The sequence below is a fragment of the Coptis chinensis genome, chromosome 8 (genome assembly GCF_015680905.1).
Source record: "Coptis chinensis isolate HL-2020 chromosome 8, ASM1568090v1, whole genome shotgun sequence".
Taxonomy (NCBI): Eukaryota; Viridiplantae; Streptophyta; class Magnoliopsida; order Ranunculales; family Ranunculaceae; genus Coptis; species Coptis chinensis.
The window spans coordinates 26,921,133-26,938,359 of NC_141463.1; the positions used below are offsets into that span (position 1 = coordinate 26,921,133).

The following is a 17,227-nucleotide window of genomic DNA, read 5'->3' on the forward strand; positions in this document are numbered from 1 at the left end:
AACCAAATGGATAGATTTCTGTCCTTATTTTTTAGACTTTGGTACTACTTTTTAGTACAGGAAATAGTACCGCATTTCATAAAAAATTAGGAAATATTACCATTTCTGTCCGTTGACTGAGTTAACCAAAGTCAAACTGTTTTAATCTGTTCGTATTTTCATAATGTCTATAATATCCTCAATGTGGTTATCACGTGGTGAGTAGGGAAAATACTGTTTCCGATCTAACCCGAGTATGTTACTGTTTAACCGATGTTTTAACCGACCCGAGAACACGAACACGAGCTCATGAAACCGGCCCGAGATCTGATTTACAAGAAACGGAGATAAACCAAGATTATTGGTGCTCACGCTTTAGTCGTCATCGTAGTTGTCGCAGTCTCAGAATCAAAATTCAAATTGGCAGCAGTAGATTCCTTTTAGGGAGTTTTAAAAGCTCAATAGGTTGTTTTACATGTTGCCCATGCAAATCAATTGTCACAGTATTTTGGATTCCCTTGTTTCTCACTTCAAATATCTCCTGGCTGGCCTTTTCATCCGCTTCACGAGCAACTTTATTATGAACTTGACCTTGTTCTGAAAGATAAGATGCATTACTGCTTTGTCTATTGGAATATGCAGTTGCAGCCTTTTCATAATAGGATTTCATGGCATCATAATGCCGAGTTGTAGCCTTTCTCAACACCTTATAATCTTCTCCTTTAGCATAGTCAGTGTTCTACAGAGTTTCAGCGCAGTGCTGCATCCTTGAACCAAACGACGACTCCATTTTCTTTACTACAGTTGTCCAGTTCTTACTGTCGGTTTCAAGCTCAGAACAACTCCTGGGACATACATTGTCTTTTAGGTCCAACAAGAACGTCTAAATAACCCTGCTGCTATCAGTTGAATCTGACATTCTATCTGGAAATTGAGATTTGGCTAACTGTCAACACAATCAGTGAAGGTTCTTGAATCTTGAGATATTTGGCTATAATCACCGTAGTAGCCATCATTTAACTGGTTATGGGATGATGATGCTGACGATGATAAGTCGAGCAACACATCTAAAGCCGTATCAACATCATATCCGCACTGACACAAAACATCCCTGACGACGGCCATGCTAAGGTCACAATCATCCCCAAGCATCGAGCACAAAAACTGTTCTGCCTCCTCAGACACTGCATGTTCTGGCCAAGTCCATTAGATAGGCTATCTCGATCACATAACCCTTGTCTAAAACACTCGCCACAGTACCAGCAGAATCAACAATTTTCTTTTGCTTAATTTTTCCACCTCCTCCAAGACCATTAGCGCCAACTGGCATTTGAATTAAGTCGACGAACTTGAACTCGATCTCGTCATCCATTGATCATCACTACTCGAGCTCTTAACATCCCCACCACCATCACTAGTACTCTGTGTAATCAAGCACTTGAGTTTTTAACATCTATATAAGACCCGTCCGTTTTTAGTATTGGAATGGTTTCTTTTTTCTATATCAATATCTTTTTTCTAGATCCATAAATTCTGCCATGAAGGTTATGAATTTGACGAGGGTTTAGAAAAAACAGAGAGTAGAGTATTTCATTGGGATTAACGAAATAAAAGACCAATAAAAATGTAACACGTGGTGACTAGTAAAAGTTCCTTTCGTTCATTGCCTACACTTTCTAGTGATTCTTCATTGTTATTAAATACACACAAGAGTTTCCTTCAAGTAACACAGACCTGGTATTACAATTTATTAGACGAGGATAAAGTTGGGAGGAACAACTTGCAGGATCTATTCCACAATGTTTCAGCAAGTTTAGTGTCATAAGAAAGTGGAGAAGAACTAATTGTCCTTCCTCGTCCGCCAAAGAAGTACTTTCCTGAGATTTCCTGAAATAATGAAAACCATATTAGTCTTTCTTGGCCAGAACTTAAAACTGGTAGCTACAAATAGCAGGATATGTATAGGACATGAGTCTTAAAGTGCTTTGCAGTAATGTGATATAATTACAAGCTCAATGCAGAAAGACTTGGAAATTCAGCTTGCTGTAAGGACTGCGATTTATTAAATCATAAGGTAACTATAAAGGCAAAAGTAAAAAAACTACCACAACGATAACAAGTACTATACTTAACAAGTGCACAATGCAAGCCAAACTTACTGGAGGAGCAAGAGCTGCATCGATAATACTAATGGCCCCATCTTCAGGTGACTGAAGAAAGCCATAACATTTCAAAGCTGTAAAAACCACACTTTTAACATGCCAGGAAAACTCTCGCGATGATCTTAGTTTCAGCTGCCCCGGGATCAGCTACCCTGAACAGAGCAGTCAAATAAAGATGAGTTAACATAGTAAACAAACAGAAACCAGTGGATCACCTGAGTTTTAGACATTAACAATGAGACTATTAGTTTCATGTAGAACAGAGATAAATGTTGTCTATAATCCATTTTTCCTAATTTCTGCATACAAACTGTGCACCAATTTTAAGAGATTGCAGTCGGAAAAAACAAAAAAGTTAAGCGTAATAGATGGCCAGAGCAGATATTCAGGTTGTCGACTTGTCGTCTTATCCAAGAGGCCACTAGGCTAGTATTGCACAAACTATCATACAATTATTTGTCATTACATTTCTTTAAGTTGCCCCATTTGTTAGGCAGCTCGCCAAGTCATAACACCTGGTATAGTAAGTTAACTAAATAGTAGGAATATAAACACGGGGTTTTTAAGTACATACACAACAGAAAGCTGAGTAGAGCTTTCAACCGATCGAAGTTGCCGATGGAGTTCGTAAGAGAATAGCACTAAGAATACTGTTGAGCAAATGATTAAATGTGCTGGTTAGTTTCATTTAATATCAATTAGCATGCTCCCATCAATAGACATTTTCGCGTTTCAACTCAATTTGTGTTCACAGACAGCTTACATTTGCTGGATTCATAAACATGACCACATGGATATGCTGTAGGCAGAGATGAAGCAATCAGAGTTTCCTTGTTGACTTATATGCTAAACACTGCAGTAGACATCAACATTTATTTTTACCAATTAATTTTCAATACATGGTATCAAAGGAAAAGGTAACCATAGTGTCAAAACAAAATGACATATCTTGTGCTGATTCTTTGCAAACCTGACAAGTTTTGCAAAAACCTAGCAAACTTTGCTCCACGTATGAAGTTCTAGCTGTAGCAATATGGTTCATACATCTAGAGGTTTCAGATACATACCATGTCGATGGGTGACGGACGTAACATTAACCACCCGCGCAGGAACAAAACTTTCTTTGAGTAGTGGTAAGAGAAGACTGGTCAGAACAAATGGACCAATGTAATTTGTCCCCATTGTCCTGAAATACAAGTGCCGCACGTCAGCATGGATTAACAGTTCTACGGCTATGCTTGTTTATCTGGCAAACTTGCAAAAGTGTCCAAGGAAGAAATTGAACTGGAATAAGGAGTAATGCATGGACAGGTAGGTGGTTCCAACTCCATACACCATACCAAAAAGGGATCAAATCCAGTTGATAGCTTTCCTTTATGAAACAACAGAATTTTATCCTCAGTTTGTATCCTTTTAGGTAGGGTTTTGATGGTGGCAACAACTATGAGACCATGAATAACCTCCTCTCTAATTTAATTTCCAAATGAAAATGTTTACAAACTAGCAAAGTAAACAGAGAACTTATATTCTGATTTCGACCTCATTTGTTTCTGTTGTGGAAATCGATTCACGGCCTGAATCTTAGAGTGATTTACATAATGCATGTGAAAGATATACAGGAGAAAGTATAGATTGAACCTGAGTTCTGGTATTTAAGTCAAAGTACTTAACAAGTTCTTAGAACGCACAAACGTACTTACTCGTCGTAGCCTTCTGAAGTGAATCTCTGTGATGTTGCAAGCATTCCAGCGTTGTTTATCAAGAGTTGGATTGAGGGATGCATATCTGAATCCAAAAGCCACTGTTGAAGGGAACTTTTGAACTTCAGCATGGACTCAAAAGATAACAAATCAACCTGAAATGCTTTCACATGGGCATCTAGATCCTTTTGCTTCAGCTCTACCATTGTCTATTTCACAATTAGAGAGAAATCAAGAGACGAATAAAATGAAGGATAGGTTTGGCAGTAAATTTAAAAGTAACTTGCACCTGAGATAGAAGATCTTCAGATCGTCCAACTGTGCATAGACGAGACAAACTTTCAGTTGCCCTTACTCAAAAGGAAAAAAAAATCTGTACTTCTAGCATATTTTGGTCACTGAAGCACATCAGATAAAACATTCATGGTCCTGATATCATATAATTCAAGATTTCTCAAGAATCCAAGATCGAAGGAACAAAATCATGATGGAACCATCCACCAAGTCCTTGAAGCAGCCCTGTTTTAAGTAACGCCTGCACTGTAAAGTTTCCCAAACTTGGAAAGTAAAGAAACATATCCTTTATGACAGTTTCTATGACACTTTAAATCAAGATTAAGTGAAAAATGAAGAAAAATCATCTCTTAAAAGTTGAGGAATTGAATACAGAGTGTTTATACTTTACAGCATGTCCTAGCATATGAAATGAGGATCAGCAAGAAAATTAGATCAACTGAGTTCTAGCGATCAAGAAAATAGTTTATATATATGCCAAGAGCAGAAATCAAGCACAAATGTTTTATGACTTGTAGCAAAGATACAGCCTAGTAGCCTACTCCATTTAAGCATGAGGGCAGCACTAGTGCAAGTACAAGAGAAGGAAAGGAAGGGGAGCAAAAGAGTACCTAGAACAACATAGAAACCTTCACGGCAGAGAGCAAACACAGCTGCCTTACCCAAACCAGTTGTGGCCTACAATAGAATTTACTCTATTTCAGTCCACATAGGTGTTGGAATCTCTTGTGTATTTCTAAATACTAGTGTGTGTGTGCAAAGTGGAGGAGATGAACAAATGGTGTTCTCGCCACTTTAGTGCATAGTAGATAGTCCCACATTGGTTATCCACCACATCGGGTAGGGTTCAGGCCTGGGCTTGGGCTTACTGTTGTGGGTACTGGTTTGACCAATAGCCTAAACTTGTTTTGCCTTTTTCTTGAGCAAACAAGTTTCAAATGTTCTATTAGGAGTTGGTCTCTCTTCCTCCTAACCTCTATAAATAGGATTTGTGAGTCCATAGAGAAAAAAGACTTGATCGAAACTCAACTCGAGGAGAAACGTAAAACTCAAACCAGGTCCTTTTTTTCTTCTTCTCTTCTTCACCGCCGAGGAGAGAGTTATATTGTTTGTTTCTAGAGGGTAGCCTGTTTCTAGTGCAAAGTCAGGGCATTGTTAACCATTGAATCCTGTGGAGGAAGACGCCATTGTTGCCTTTACGCACCATTGAAAGGGCTTAAATCTTTCCTTAAGGACTGACTTAATCCGCTTTGGTTATTCCCGATTCGCCGTCCTTGTTTCTTCATTGCATTGTTCCTTTCGTTTCTACTTTAGTTGCTGTGTGTTCATACAACTATTCTAACAATCTTAAGGAAAGAGTTTTGTAGTAGAACAAAGGAGAGTGCTTTAATACGACAATCAAAAGATAAGTCTTTTACTTTGAGTTATTGTTTGTGTTATTGGGTTATGACTTTAGAAATTTTCTAATAATTTCGTTTTTGATAGGGAAACCAATTAAAGATTGAATATTTATTGATCTTTTGTGGTTTATCAAACCCTATATGGTTGTAGACTTTTCTCCTACGTTTGTGGGAGTCAAATATGAGATTTCTATCAAGAAAAACGTCAAAGTTCGTCTTTTTGACAGCTGCATCACTCGTTACGGAAATTGCTATAACTTTCAGCTCAGAGCTCGGTTTTGCAATCCGCTTCTTGTGTTGGATAGCTGATTCAAAGAGCTTTCCAGTGGTATAAGGCTTGATACCGAATTCGTCCTGAGCTGGTTCAGAATTACAGTTCGTTTGAACTGTTTTTTCTAGAAGGAGGAAAATATGGTAATCCGATTTTTCAATCGGTTAGGTATCGTATTCTTTCACTCATTGCAATTCTTTTGGTTTGATTATATGGTGATATTCTTGCCTTGTGTTGCATGCTAGTTTTTCTTAGGAGGAAAATCCTTAAGCTTAAACTTCTTTAATAACCTAGTCAACAAATTATACGTGTTTATCACTAAGATATTAATTGGTTTGACTAGAAGTAGTTTGATATTATTTTCTTTGTACATATGTAGATGTATGTAGATGGTCTAAGAGAGACCTTAAGATATTTAATATCATTCATACTCAAATTATGGATAGTAATTATAATGTATTCAATGCATAATTGCTTATCTCTATTGAGTGTATGTGTTGTTAAACGATGATTATAATTGTATAATTGTGAAAATACATGTTAGATGAAGTAACTTGTAGCTTATATCCAATATAGCATATGTTAAAGTTGTATAGCATGCTAGTTTTGGAAATTAATCATCGTGGATTTACTTTGAACTTGATGATAGTTTATTGGTAAATTTTTCTAGTTGAAGACATTAATGGGTTGAGCCATTAGATGTTGTGGTAGTATTTTGAGGTCTTGTTGATAGGGTATCCCTATCTTGCTTGAGCTCATGTTAAAAGAGGAGGTGAAGTCCTCCGTTGTTTTGCATATTCGGTGGCTAGATTTGCTTAAATATCATTATAATTTTTGTTGTGAGGGGTACAGTTAAAGTTTACTTTTCCTGAACCTATGATATGATATTTACCATGTTTGGCATGAATACATTATTTAACATTGGCATGAAGCTTAACCATGTCATATATTATTAAGTAATGAGCATCGTTGTCTACGAGAGGAAACAATATGGGAAACAATCAATATCCTCTTAAACCTAATTTAGTCAAGGAGATGTAAGGTAATGGATTGTCTTCTTAGACAATATCCTCCAGTGACTATTTTAGACAAGGAGATGTAACACTTGTAGATTGTCTTATTAGGCATTATCCTCCCATGACTATGAATAAATAGCCAAGGTGATGTACAAGTGCGTGGATTGTCTCCCTATGACAGTTGGAATGTTGAATGATGAAAAGAAGGATGATAATGATATTATCTCGGGTAAAACCTTTTTCATCTAATTCTTCTATTCTTCAAGATTCATTAGAATCTTTTGTGGATTTCCTTTCATATAGATAACATGAACATAATATGACTATGTTTAATATGATCCAGAATCATAGACTTGAGTAAAGTATATTCTTGTCATAAGAGTGCATTTTATTGTTGTTGTTTCTTTTAGTGTTTGTAGCGGTATAATGTGTTTTGCATGTAAGTTTGATTAGGTTGAGTAACTATTGAACTGTGGGGGGTGGTGACCCATATGCATAACACTGTTTTACCATAGTTCATCTCACAAAATAATTAGAAAGACATTGAACTACAAAGTATGGAAAGGTCTTGGGCCTATCCAAAAATGCTTCAAAATGTGGGGGGTGTCTTGCCAAGGCTATTGTGAATGAATCTAAAAGAAGTCTTTTTGTGACCTAGAATTATCTAGTAGATGTTCATTGGTGAAACTCATAATAGTGATGTTTGTTTTTAGTTGTCATGAGTGATAACAATTTTGTAGATACCACACTATTATTGAATGTCTTATATGCTAATTTTATTTGAGGTTGTGCTTTCTGAGAAATTGGCATAGAGTGGTTGAATGTTCATAATGAACTACATAAGAGGATCCTATAATTTCTGAGCAAGAAATTTGGAAGACTATCAGTGAGTATATCCACAATTCACAGTGATGATGTTTATATGTTTCTTGAGGAAGATTCATTAACCTATAAGGAAGTTGTCTGTCTATGAGAAGTGTCCTTTTTGAAGGATACAACTCCTCTAAACTGGACTCTTGATTTATTGGGGGATCTATAAGTTGAATTGGATCTTCAAGAGAAAACTAAAACGTGATAGTTGTATTGCAAAATACAATGCTAATAATAATAGCCAAGGGGTTTCAATCAGAGACAAGATTTATACTATTTTGAAACCTTGCTCATAACTAGAATTTCTTCTACATAATTCTAAAGACTCTAGTTTAGTAGTTGTCTTGGAACTACAATACCAAGTAGTACCGGTGATGAGTGAAGGTATACAATTTAGTTAAATCTTTATATGAGTTGATTCAAAGCCTATAAATGGCATGAGCAATTCAACAACATATTAGTGTCATATGGATGTCAAAGCACCGTTGTTGATAAAAATGTGTACTTTCTTTAGAGCAAAGCAAGACATATGTGTGTTAATCTCTTTGTTTAGATGATTTAATATCATGAGTGCTAGCATTGAGAATGTGTATGAGACGAGAGAAATTCCTATTTGAAACACATCATAAACCGTCATTGAAAATGATAGTTTATTATGTTGTTAAACTCATTTCAGAATCGCTATATTCAGGTTGTCAAGATGTTGACATTTGAATATGGTTGAAGGCCACAAATACCTTAAACCGGACCGGCCGGATGGTATAGGGAATTTCGGGCACTCTGAGTAATTGAATGACCGTGAATATAGAAATTAAAACTCATGTTGGTCTCATTATATTGTTATAGCACTTAGTAGAAATATTTTTCATTGAAAAGTATGGATATTATGATAGTAAGCATGTGTTAACACCTTTTGTGGCAAATATCCATCTTATGAAAAATAATCTCATTGTGTTTTCTCATACTAAATATGTCAATGTCATTGGTAGCTAATTGTACTTGATGGATAATGTATGTGAGACATGACATTGCCTACATTAATGGCATACTGAGATGATAACCCATTGTGTCCGTATAAGGAACTTTGATGTATATTGTCAGATTATCCAAGTACTATAGCAGAGCCATTGATTATGGACTGATATTTAGTAGATTTCCATCATTGTTAGAAGGGTAATATGTTATAAACTGGATCCAGTAATGTTTATGTGTTTACCTTTGGTGGAAATTGAGTGTCTTGGATATCATCCAAGCTAATCGCCTTTAGAAAAGGCATGATGATGATCTTTGAGTGGGTTAGCAACCTCTTGGCAAATCTTCCCATTGGCTCTAAAAACCTCCGATGTGTATATGCTTTGTAACCTGCCTCATTGCAATAGCTAAGACATGTTAACTTATGTCAATGGGAAAAGAATACATGTAAGTTGAGATATAACTTAATCAAGCAAACCTGCTAGAGATTATGTTAGGTTGGACTTAGTTTGGCCACATGTCTAACCGCACCACTTCTTTGGAGGCAAGTGGTTATCGTCGAGGGGATGGGACTTTTGCCTTAGATAGAGGGCGACACTGACGGCAACCCCACCTATGTGATTGGAGATCCCATGAAATAGGTTCAAAGGGAAAAACAAGTCACCTCGCCGCTTCGGTATGCTATTGTCTTTCTTTGACGCCCGTCCCCTATGACTAGATAGCATTATTGTATACTTTGTATAACTTGAATAGCAATGAGAAAAGGATGAGTTTTTTTTACTCTTAATGGAATCCATAGTCCATTATTTTTATGAGATAGTGTATTTTAAGCTGCTATGTACACTTGATGGATATCCACCTACGTGAATGTAGAACCTGGGTCGGTTCTTATGAGTATTCAGGCAAGTACTTATAGAGCATTCACATAACACAAAAAGGCCAAGGGGCCAAAAACCCTTGAAACGGGCATATAATGAAAAAAAGCAATGTGGGTGCATGTCCTCTATTTTACTACAAGGAATGTTGGTTCAAAGATTTTTTAATCCACCACTTTCCGCGTATTATAAGACATGTTACCCTATGACTGGTTCAAGCCCGTAAAGCACCAGTATCTTATGCATTATTTTTTCGATTCTCTCTGGCATTTCGTTAACCCATTTCTTTTGTAATATCCTATTCCAAAATAGTGGGGGACTATTAGTATTTTGAAATAGTGGGGGATTGTTGGAATCTCTTGTGTATTTCTAAATACTAGTGTGTGTGTGCAAAGTGGAGGAGATGAACAAATAGTGTTCTCGCCACTTTAGTGCATAGTAGATAGTCCCACATTGGTTATCCACCACATCGGGTAGGGTTCAGGCCTGGGCTTGGGCTTACTGTTGTGGGTAGTGGTTTGACCAATAGCCTAAACTTGTTTTGCCTTTTTCTTGAGCAGCAAGTTTCAGTGTTCTATTAGGAGTTGGTCTCTCTTCCTCCTAACCTCTATAAATAGGACTGTGAGTCCATAGAGAAAAAAGACTTGATAAGAACTCAACTCGAGAAACGAAAACTCAAACCAGTCATTTTCTTCTTCTCTTCTTCTGTCGGCCGCCCGAGAGAGAGTTATATTGTCGTTCTAGAGGGTAGCTTTGTTCTAGTGCAAAGTCGGTCGCTGTTAACCATTGAATCTGTGGAGGAAGACGCCATTGTTGCCTTTACGCACCATTGGAAGGGCGAAATCTTTCCTTAAGGATGACTAATCCAGCGCCTTGGTTATTCCGATTCCATCGGTTTGTCCTTGTTTCTTCATTGCTCTTGTTCATACGTTTCTACTTTAGTTCTTTGTGTTCATACAACTATTCTAACAATAGGCTCATAGAAATCAACATAGAGAAATAGGTAAATACACACATATCGGATATTTGTGGTGATTCCTACACTTATAACTGTGGCTACATATTTTCCTAGATATCGATTATCATGTGAATAATTATCAAATAATGCACAATGCATGCAGAACATCCATTACTATGAAACATATATCACGGCGACGGTATAACAAGTTTTTGTATTCAACGACGGAGGATTCTTACACCAGTTATTATACAAACAGTCCTTGTTCTGTATTTTGCATGACACGAGGATAACTAGGATACATGTAGGATTTTGGTAAGAAAGTTTGGGAGAACCACAACTTGAAGTGACAAATGAGCAGTTGAGTATTCCTAACACCGCCAATCTTCCACATCTTGATGACCAAGCAAAGCTTGCTGCCTCCCACCATGTCCTCGGTGTATTCATCATAACCCTCCAACCAACTTTGCTTGCCATACTAAGAGAAAACAAATAAAAGCGAATACTCAAAACTTTCATATATATACAAAAAAAAAAAAAAAACCTTGACCCCCATCAGTATAAAAATGAATACATACTTGCTTGCTTATAGGTTGTTAGAGAGTTGGAACGAAAAGAAATGAAGATAGTAATTGATTTATATATAGAGGGGAAAGATGACAGAAAAGAGTGTGTGATGTTGGAGTTGTGAACTTGTGATGTACGTAATAGGTGAATAAGAGAGGGAAGTTCAATCACAATTGTACCCTTAGTTTTGCAACAATTTAGATTAGTTTGAGAGGGGTGTTTTAGGGACATTGACCAAAATAGCTAACTGCTTAAACGAATTTTACCACACATTTACTCTGCATGATTGTTTGTTTTCCTGAAACTATCTTCCTCTTTGTTATACATAAAAAGGGTTGTGAATTTGAGTCAAAGAAATATGTAACTGTAAGCATATAACACATGATTAGTACAAGTGGAATGAAAAATGCATACAGAGAATGGCGAGACTATAATACATTATAAATTCGATTTAAATAATGACTAGTAAACGGGCACGTGCGTTGCACGTGCTAGGAATGAAAATTGGGGTAGAAAAATCAAAGGAAAGAATAATGCATAATGTAAAATGTTACATATTACATTTGTCTGAATGGATTATGTAAAATTGTTTATATTCAAAGTACTTCAATAAGAAAAAAAAAACGAATGAGTACGCTAGTTTTATTCTTTGTTTGATTCCATTTTTGCTGCTTTGCGATGCTGCGAATAAATATATTTGAAGAGGTATTTAACCGCCTGTAATTTAGTTAGTATGTAATTAGTATTGTATATGGCAGAAACAAATTTACCTAAAAAATACGTATTATGTTGATGAAGTTTACCTTTGTGCTGCTAGTTGTGTAATTCTTTTGTGGAGTATTTATAATTGATAGAGCAACATTGTTGGATTTATATGTGTGTACTACCTGTAAGATATAAGAATACTACATCATGTTGTGCAATATAATTTATATTCTAAACTGAAGAATAAAATATCTAACAAAAAATGCAAGAAAAGTAACCTTTTTCTTTTGATTGTATTCGGAATGATCTAGCTTAATCATTTTTTTTTTTTTTTTTTTTTTTGTAGTTAATTATTTTGATCGGTTTAAATAAGTAGGTAGCTTGGAGGGTTGATAGCTAAAAAAAGCCATTTTTGTTTGTCTTATTTAGGAGCGTTCACATTTAAGTTGGATATAATATGTGGACTGAATTGAATGTGTAAATAATAGTTTTAGGTTAGATGGCTATGTGGCAAAATTACAATTTAAAAGTTTTGAATATAATGTGGATCCATTTCATGTGTATGGAGATTTAATTATTCAAATGATGGAGGGTTGAATTTTATCAATACATTTGTATGGAGGTGTCAAAAGAAAGAAATTATGGATGCTAGGTGCATTCTTTGAATTACATCCTGTGTCATCATTACATTAGTAAGCACATTAATCGATCAATTGTTACATTGTTTATTGGTCCCTATTCTAAAAATGTTATTAGCAGCACCAAGCTACACATTCAAAATTTTGCGGGTTTGATTCCACTTGATTAACATAATGAAATGAAATGTTGGTTATATGGTCCCAATTTATGAATCTTTTTCCTTGGCACCAAGCTGCAAATGCCATCCAGCAATATTTTTGCTTCATGATGGATTGGGTTGTCCCATTTTTATATATTGTTATGGGTTGCGCATGGTAAATAACTAATTATTGAAATATTGCCCAACAATGGCGGAATCATGGATTGCTATGGATGATGAACTTTAGTATGAAGACTTTGCAATTGGGTGATTAGGTTATGTGTCGGCGGAGTTTCGATTGAATTGTGAAGCATGGAATGGAAACTTTAGTAAAAATCATTATAAACAATAATTAGAAAGGCAAACAACAGGCTGTATAGCTTAGTGATAGAGTGTAAGTTACTGCAAAATGTGTTTTTATTTTAGTTCTGTATGAAAGTTTGTTGTAAATGTTTTTACTGAGTATTTTATGTTATTCCCATAGGAATATGTTGGCATATTTAACTGGTTTGTGTTGCATTTTGTAATTGCCTATATGAGTGAAACATTTATCGTCTCAAAACAATTTCTCGTTTAGAATGTTTAAGATGGCATTATTTATGGGTCAATTCACCTTGAGTTGATGGTCAACTGGGTAGTACGTTCTATGGTATTGCAACTTATTTAGGTAGGACACTTACCTTACCTTATACATAACTGATTTTTTTGACATCAGGGATCACTGACCTTACCTTACCTTATACAACAACTATTTATGTAAATCCTATGGCTTCACTATGACATGGCAGAGAAAATCTAGTAGCCATTAGTAACATCATTGTTGCTTTACAAATTAAATTCCAGCAACAAAATATCTAATAACCATAAGTAATAAAACAATAATAAGTTGAGAACAATATTAATAACGACATGCTCGAAGCCATCTCCTTCATTTACGTCCTATAACTGTTAACATGTTCCAATCTTAAACCACTAAAGCAAGACAAAATAAAGTCGACAACACTCTTGAACCAACTGCCACCTACAATACTACTGAGATAGCGGACCGGTCTACACACAGATCTGAACGTAACACTCACCACATTCCTAGTACCGGCAATCGTAAGGAAGAAATGGAAGCACTTGGAGTCAGTAGTAACAACAATAGTAGCAGAAAACAGCACCTACCACGCAACAGCAGCAGCGAAAACCAACAACCAACCAGACAGTTAGCAAAGCAGGAATAACACATACTGAAGAAAGTGAAGGCAAAAGCACCAAGTACAAATAAAGCAATAACACCCAACACTCAACACAATATGAAGGCATGAATGTAACACTTGTATTCCCTCCAACTACTCTATCCGTTTATTAGTGGGGTGTTGTAAAATATTTTGCTTATTAGCACGGGACTTCTACTGAGGGTGTTAACGAAAGGAGCCGACCTATATTCGAAGAAAAGAAAAGAAGAAGGTCAATTAAGAATAGAAAACCCTAGGAGTTTAAAAAGCCGAAGCTTACTCTTAACAGATGCTTCCCGTGAAACCCTTCGAGTGCTTGGGTAGTGAAGGAGTATTACTTCTTGTTTCCTTGATGACGATTTTAGGTCTTGGACAATTTTCGATTATTAAATCTGAATAAGGAAACATATCGAAGAAGTTGTGAATCAATATGATGTCGACTACCCAAGTATGTCACTTGGTTCTAACATGAGACAACAGTTATCGGCTATCGTAGGACCAACATATTAAGTTTGTTTTTGGGTTGTTACATTCTGAAAATATCAATTATGAAACACATGGGAATTGACAAAACAGAGCGAGAAGCATAAAGCATACCCCTTCAACATGAGGTGCCTCATTCGTTTGCTTGTAGATCCCAGAACTACTAATGTAAAACAATTGTTTAACGTTGGCACTTTCGAGGGGCCTGTTACAAACAAACAACATTAGAGTATGAGAAGCGCGAACCACGGCCGGTTTATGCATGACAAATGCAATCTTTGTTTTATTTTTCCTTTTAATAATTGCTTAATCAAATGAAACTATGAAACGCATAATCGCAAAAAGACATAAAAGATAAATACAAAAATAGTAGCGGTGAATTTGGAGACAGGAAACAAACCTCCACGGTATCCAAATGTTTGCCTTTTATTCAACACAACATCGAATTCATACCGCCAACAACATCCGTTTCTAATATGCTCGGATAGAGTAGCATGAAATGCAAGTAACATTTGCTATGAACTCCGTAATGGTTGCAGTTTTTTTCAGGAAGAATGCCACCTTAATAGCTTTGACAACCTTTTCTTGTAGTGGAAGCGGTTATATCCTGCTAGACTATCGAGAAATTGGAGCATATGACCCTTAAGTACCTTAGATCTTGATCCCTTAAATCTATAAACCTTTACTGAGTAAGTCTCCCTTTTCCTTTTTGTAATACCAAAGTGATTATATATCACGAATGTCTTGTAAAGCGGAAATTATATAGAGGGAATCTAAGAAATAGCACAATAAATGCAATAAAGTTATGCGAGAATATTATAGTTAGTTACGTCATTATGATAGAGATGGACTTCATGTCTAAAAGCAATAAAGTTACAGAAGATAGCACATTAAGGTTTTTTTTTTGAGAAAACAACTAATAATAACAACAAATAAATATAAAATATCTCCATCGCATTATCTACTTTGACACATTTGAGCTTCAATCCTACAAACAAAGAAAAAAGTATATGTGATTGAAATGAGTCGGGAAAAGAGTCATGTAGAATTGTGGTAAAGGTCAATTTGTTTGAAAATAAGTAATGTTTAAATACCTTGCTTTCTTTTATCTTACGAACTCTTTTAGATAGAGGTCTAATGAGTGAAGTCTGGGATGTTTCATTCGAATCTTCGGTCGAAAATTCCTTTGACAAATAAGCATCTGAGGAGGATAAGTGAATGTCTAACTATTTATTAAAAAGGGAAACATATAAAATTTAAACACATACCATATAAGCTTTTCTTTTGAAAGTTTTATTAGGTCTTTTTTTCTTATTTGAGGGCTGAGGAATGTCATTGGAACTTGCCAAAAGAATCTGCTGCTAGACAAAAGAGAATATTAAGAATAAAGGGAGGAATAAAGGAATATGCAATTTTTTTTTGTATAGATACTAAGTAATTTGCAGTAGGGTAAAAGTAAATGAATACCTTTTCCTTCATAAGAGTTGAGTTGTTCAGCTGCATGTTGTCAGGTAGTTGGGCTTGGAAGGAATCATTTAAAATCTGTGATGACTCTGTCACCTGAGTGTATATTAAGAGGTAAGCCAATAAATATAAGCCAATGATAAATAGGCATATTATTGGTAGCTAATGTAATAAAATTGAACGCGTCCAAAGGTTGAAACAATGAAGTATGTATCTAATAGATAAAACACAATCATAAAGAATAAGTTTGTATATCTATTTACCTGTTCAATTTCTTCTTGTATTTGGTGTGAATCAAGATTGTAATCCATCTGAAAAACCTTATTAGCTGTAAAGCCATACTTGCCTTGACTCTGGATGTTGTATTGGTTGATTTTTATCTCAAACACTATCGAAGTTCCAATAATTTCATCCATTATGGCCTTAACAGTTTGGATACCATCGGCCTACTCCAATAAATGACAATTATTCAGTTACAATGTTGTATTTTGTAAATCATATAGACCGAATGCGAAAATTTTCAGAAGAATGCGTTGTAATGGTTTTACCGATTCGATAAGCCTAGCCAAATCAGAAGCTGGATGTTTTAGTAGCTCTTCTGCTTCATCGCCAAATATAGTTATTAGGGTACTTTCTGTGTCATCTTGAATGCGAGCTTTCAGTTGATACCTAGCATACATTTTTATTAGATCAAAATCATAAAGTCGAGAGAAGTATTAAATGAATATCTTTAAAAAAAAAAGAATATGAATACACACCTAGCATCTGGAGATGGAATAGCATTGTTGCAATTATTGCACCAATAGTGATCACCTTTGGCTATAACTTTTTCCGGCACCCGATTTTGGTGCAAGACTTATAGAGCGGTGCATAATCATGAACAATATCATTAATAATTGCTTTGCATGTGAAGACTTGTCCTGTATGGAATATAAGTATTTTTGAGCAAAGTAAAATTAAATATGGTCGATAGGCAAATGTAGAGTAAACTTACAACAGAATCTGCATTTAACATTTGAAGAATTTTCTTGGCGTTTTCTGTTTCTTAAAGATCTGTCCTTCATATTACGTTCAACTGATGGTGAAGCTTGTGAAATATTTCTTTCTTTGAAAGTGGAGCTGTAAAAATATAAAATATAGTTATACTTGATCAATGGCTAGTTAATAAAAGTGTATATTTTATTTTAAATAAGTTTTCGTTTTATTAGATCACATTACGTAATTCTAACATACGGAATTTCCAAGTTGACATAGAACTGGGTTGCTTTTGTTGAATTAAGGAAGTATTGATCTGAAAAAGAAAAAATTTAAGAGTAAAAAGGTTATGTAAAAAAAAAGTGCTATATAGATTAAAAATCTAATATAATCACCATAATAGCTTCCAACAGTTAGCGAAGTGACAACCAAGACCCGATGCCTTTCGTTGCATACGTAATAACATTATCCATCAATTGTATTGCATTTTCCCGAGGAGATTTATTTTCAGTTCAGTTCCACTGCATAGATAATATAT

General features: G+C 35.4%; 2 pseudogenes across 1 annotated transcript; both read right to left on the reverse strand.

Annotated features, from left to right (window-relative positions):
* Positions 1–90: 90 nt before the first annotated feature.
* LOC147480832 (SMR domain-containing protein At5g58720-like) lies at positions 91–1,351 on the reverse strand (annotated as a pseudogene).
* A 269-nt stretch (positions 1,352–1,620) lies between these two features.
* Positions 1,621–6,235, reverse strand: LOC147480833 (uncharacterized; annotated as a pseudogene). Its single transcript, XR_015205449.1, has 9 exons — positions 6,212–6,235; positions 4,747–4,813; positions 4,131–4,159; positions 3,842–4,050; positions 3,209–3,327; positions 2,905–2,994; positions 2,716–2,791; positions 2,139–2,293; positions 1,621–1,866 (listed from the first exon to the last, which is right to left on the reverse strand). The product of XR_015205449.1 is annotated as an uncharacterized LOC147480833 (transcript).
* Between the last annotated feature and the right edge of the window lie 10,992 nt (positions 6,236–17,227).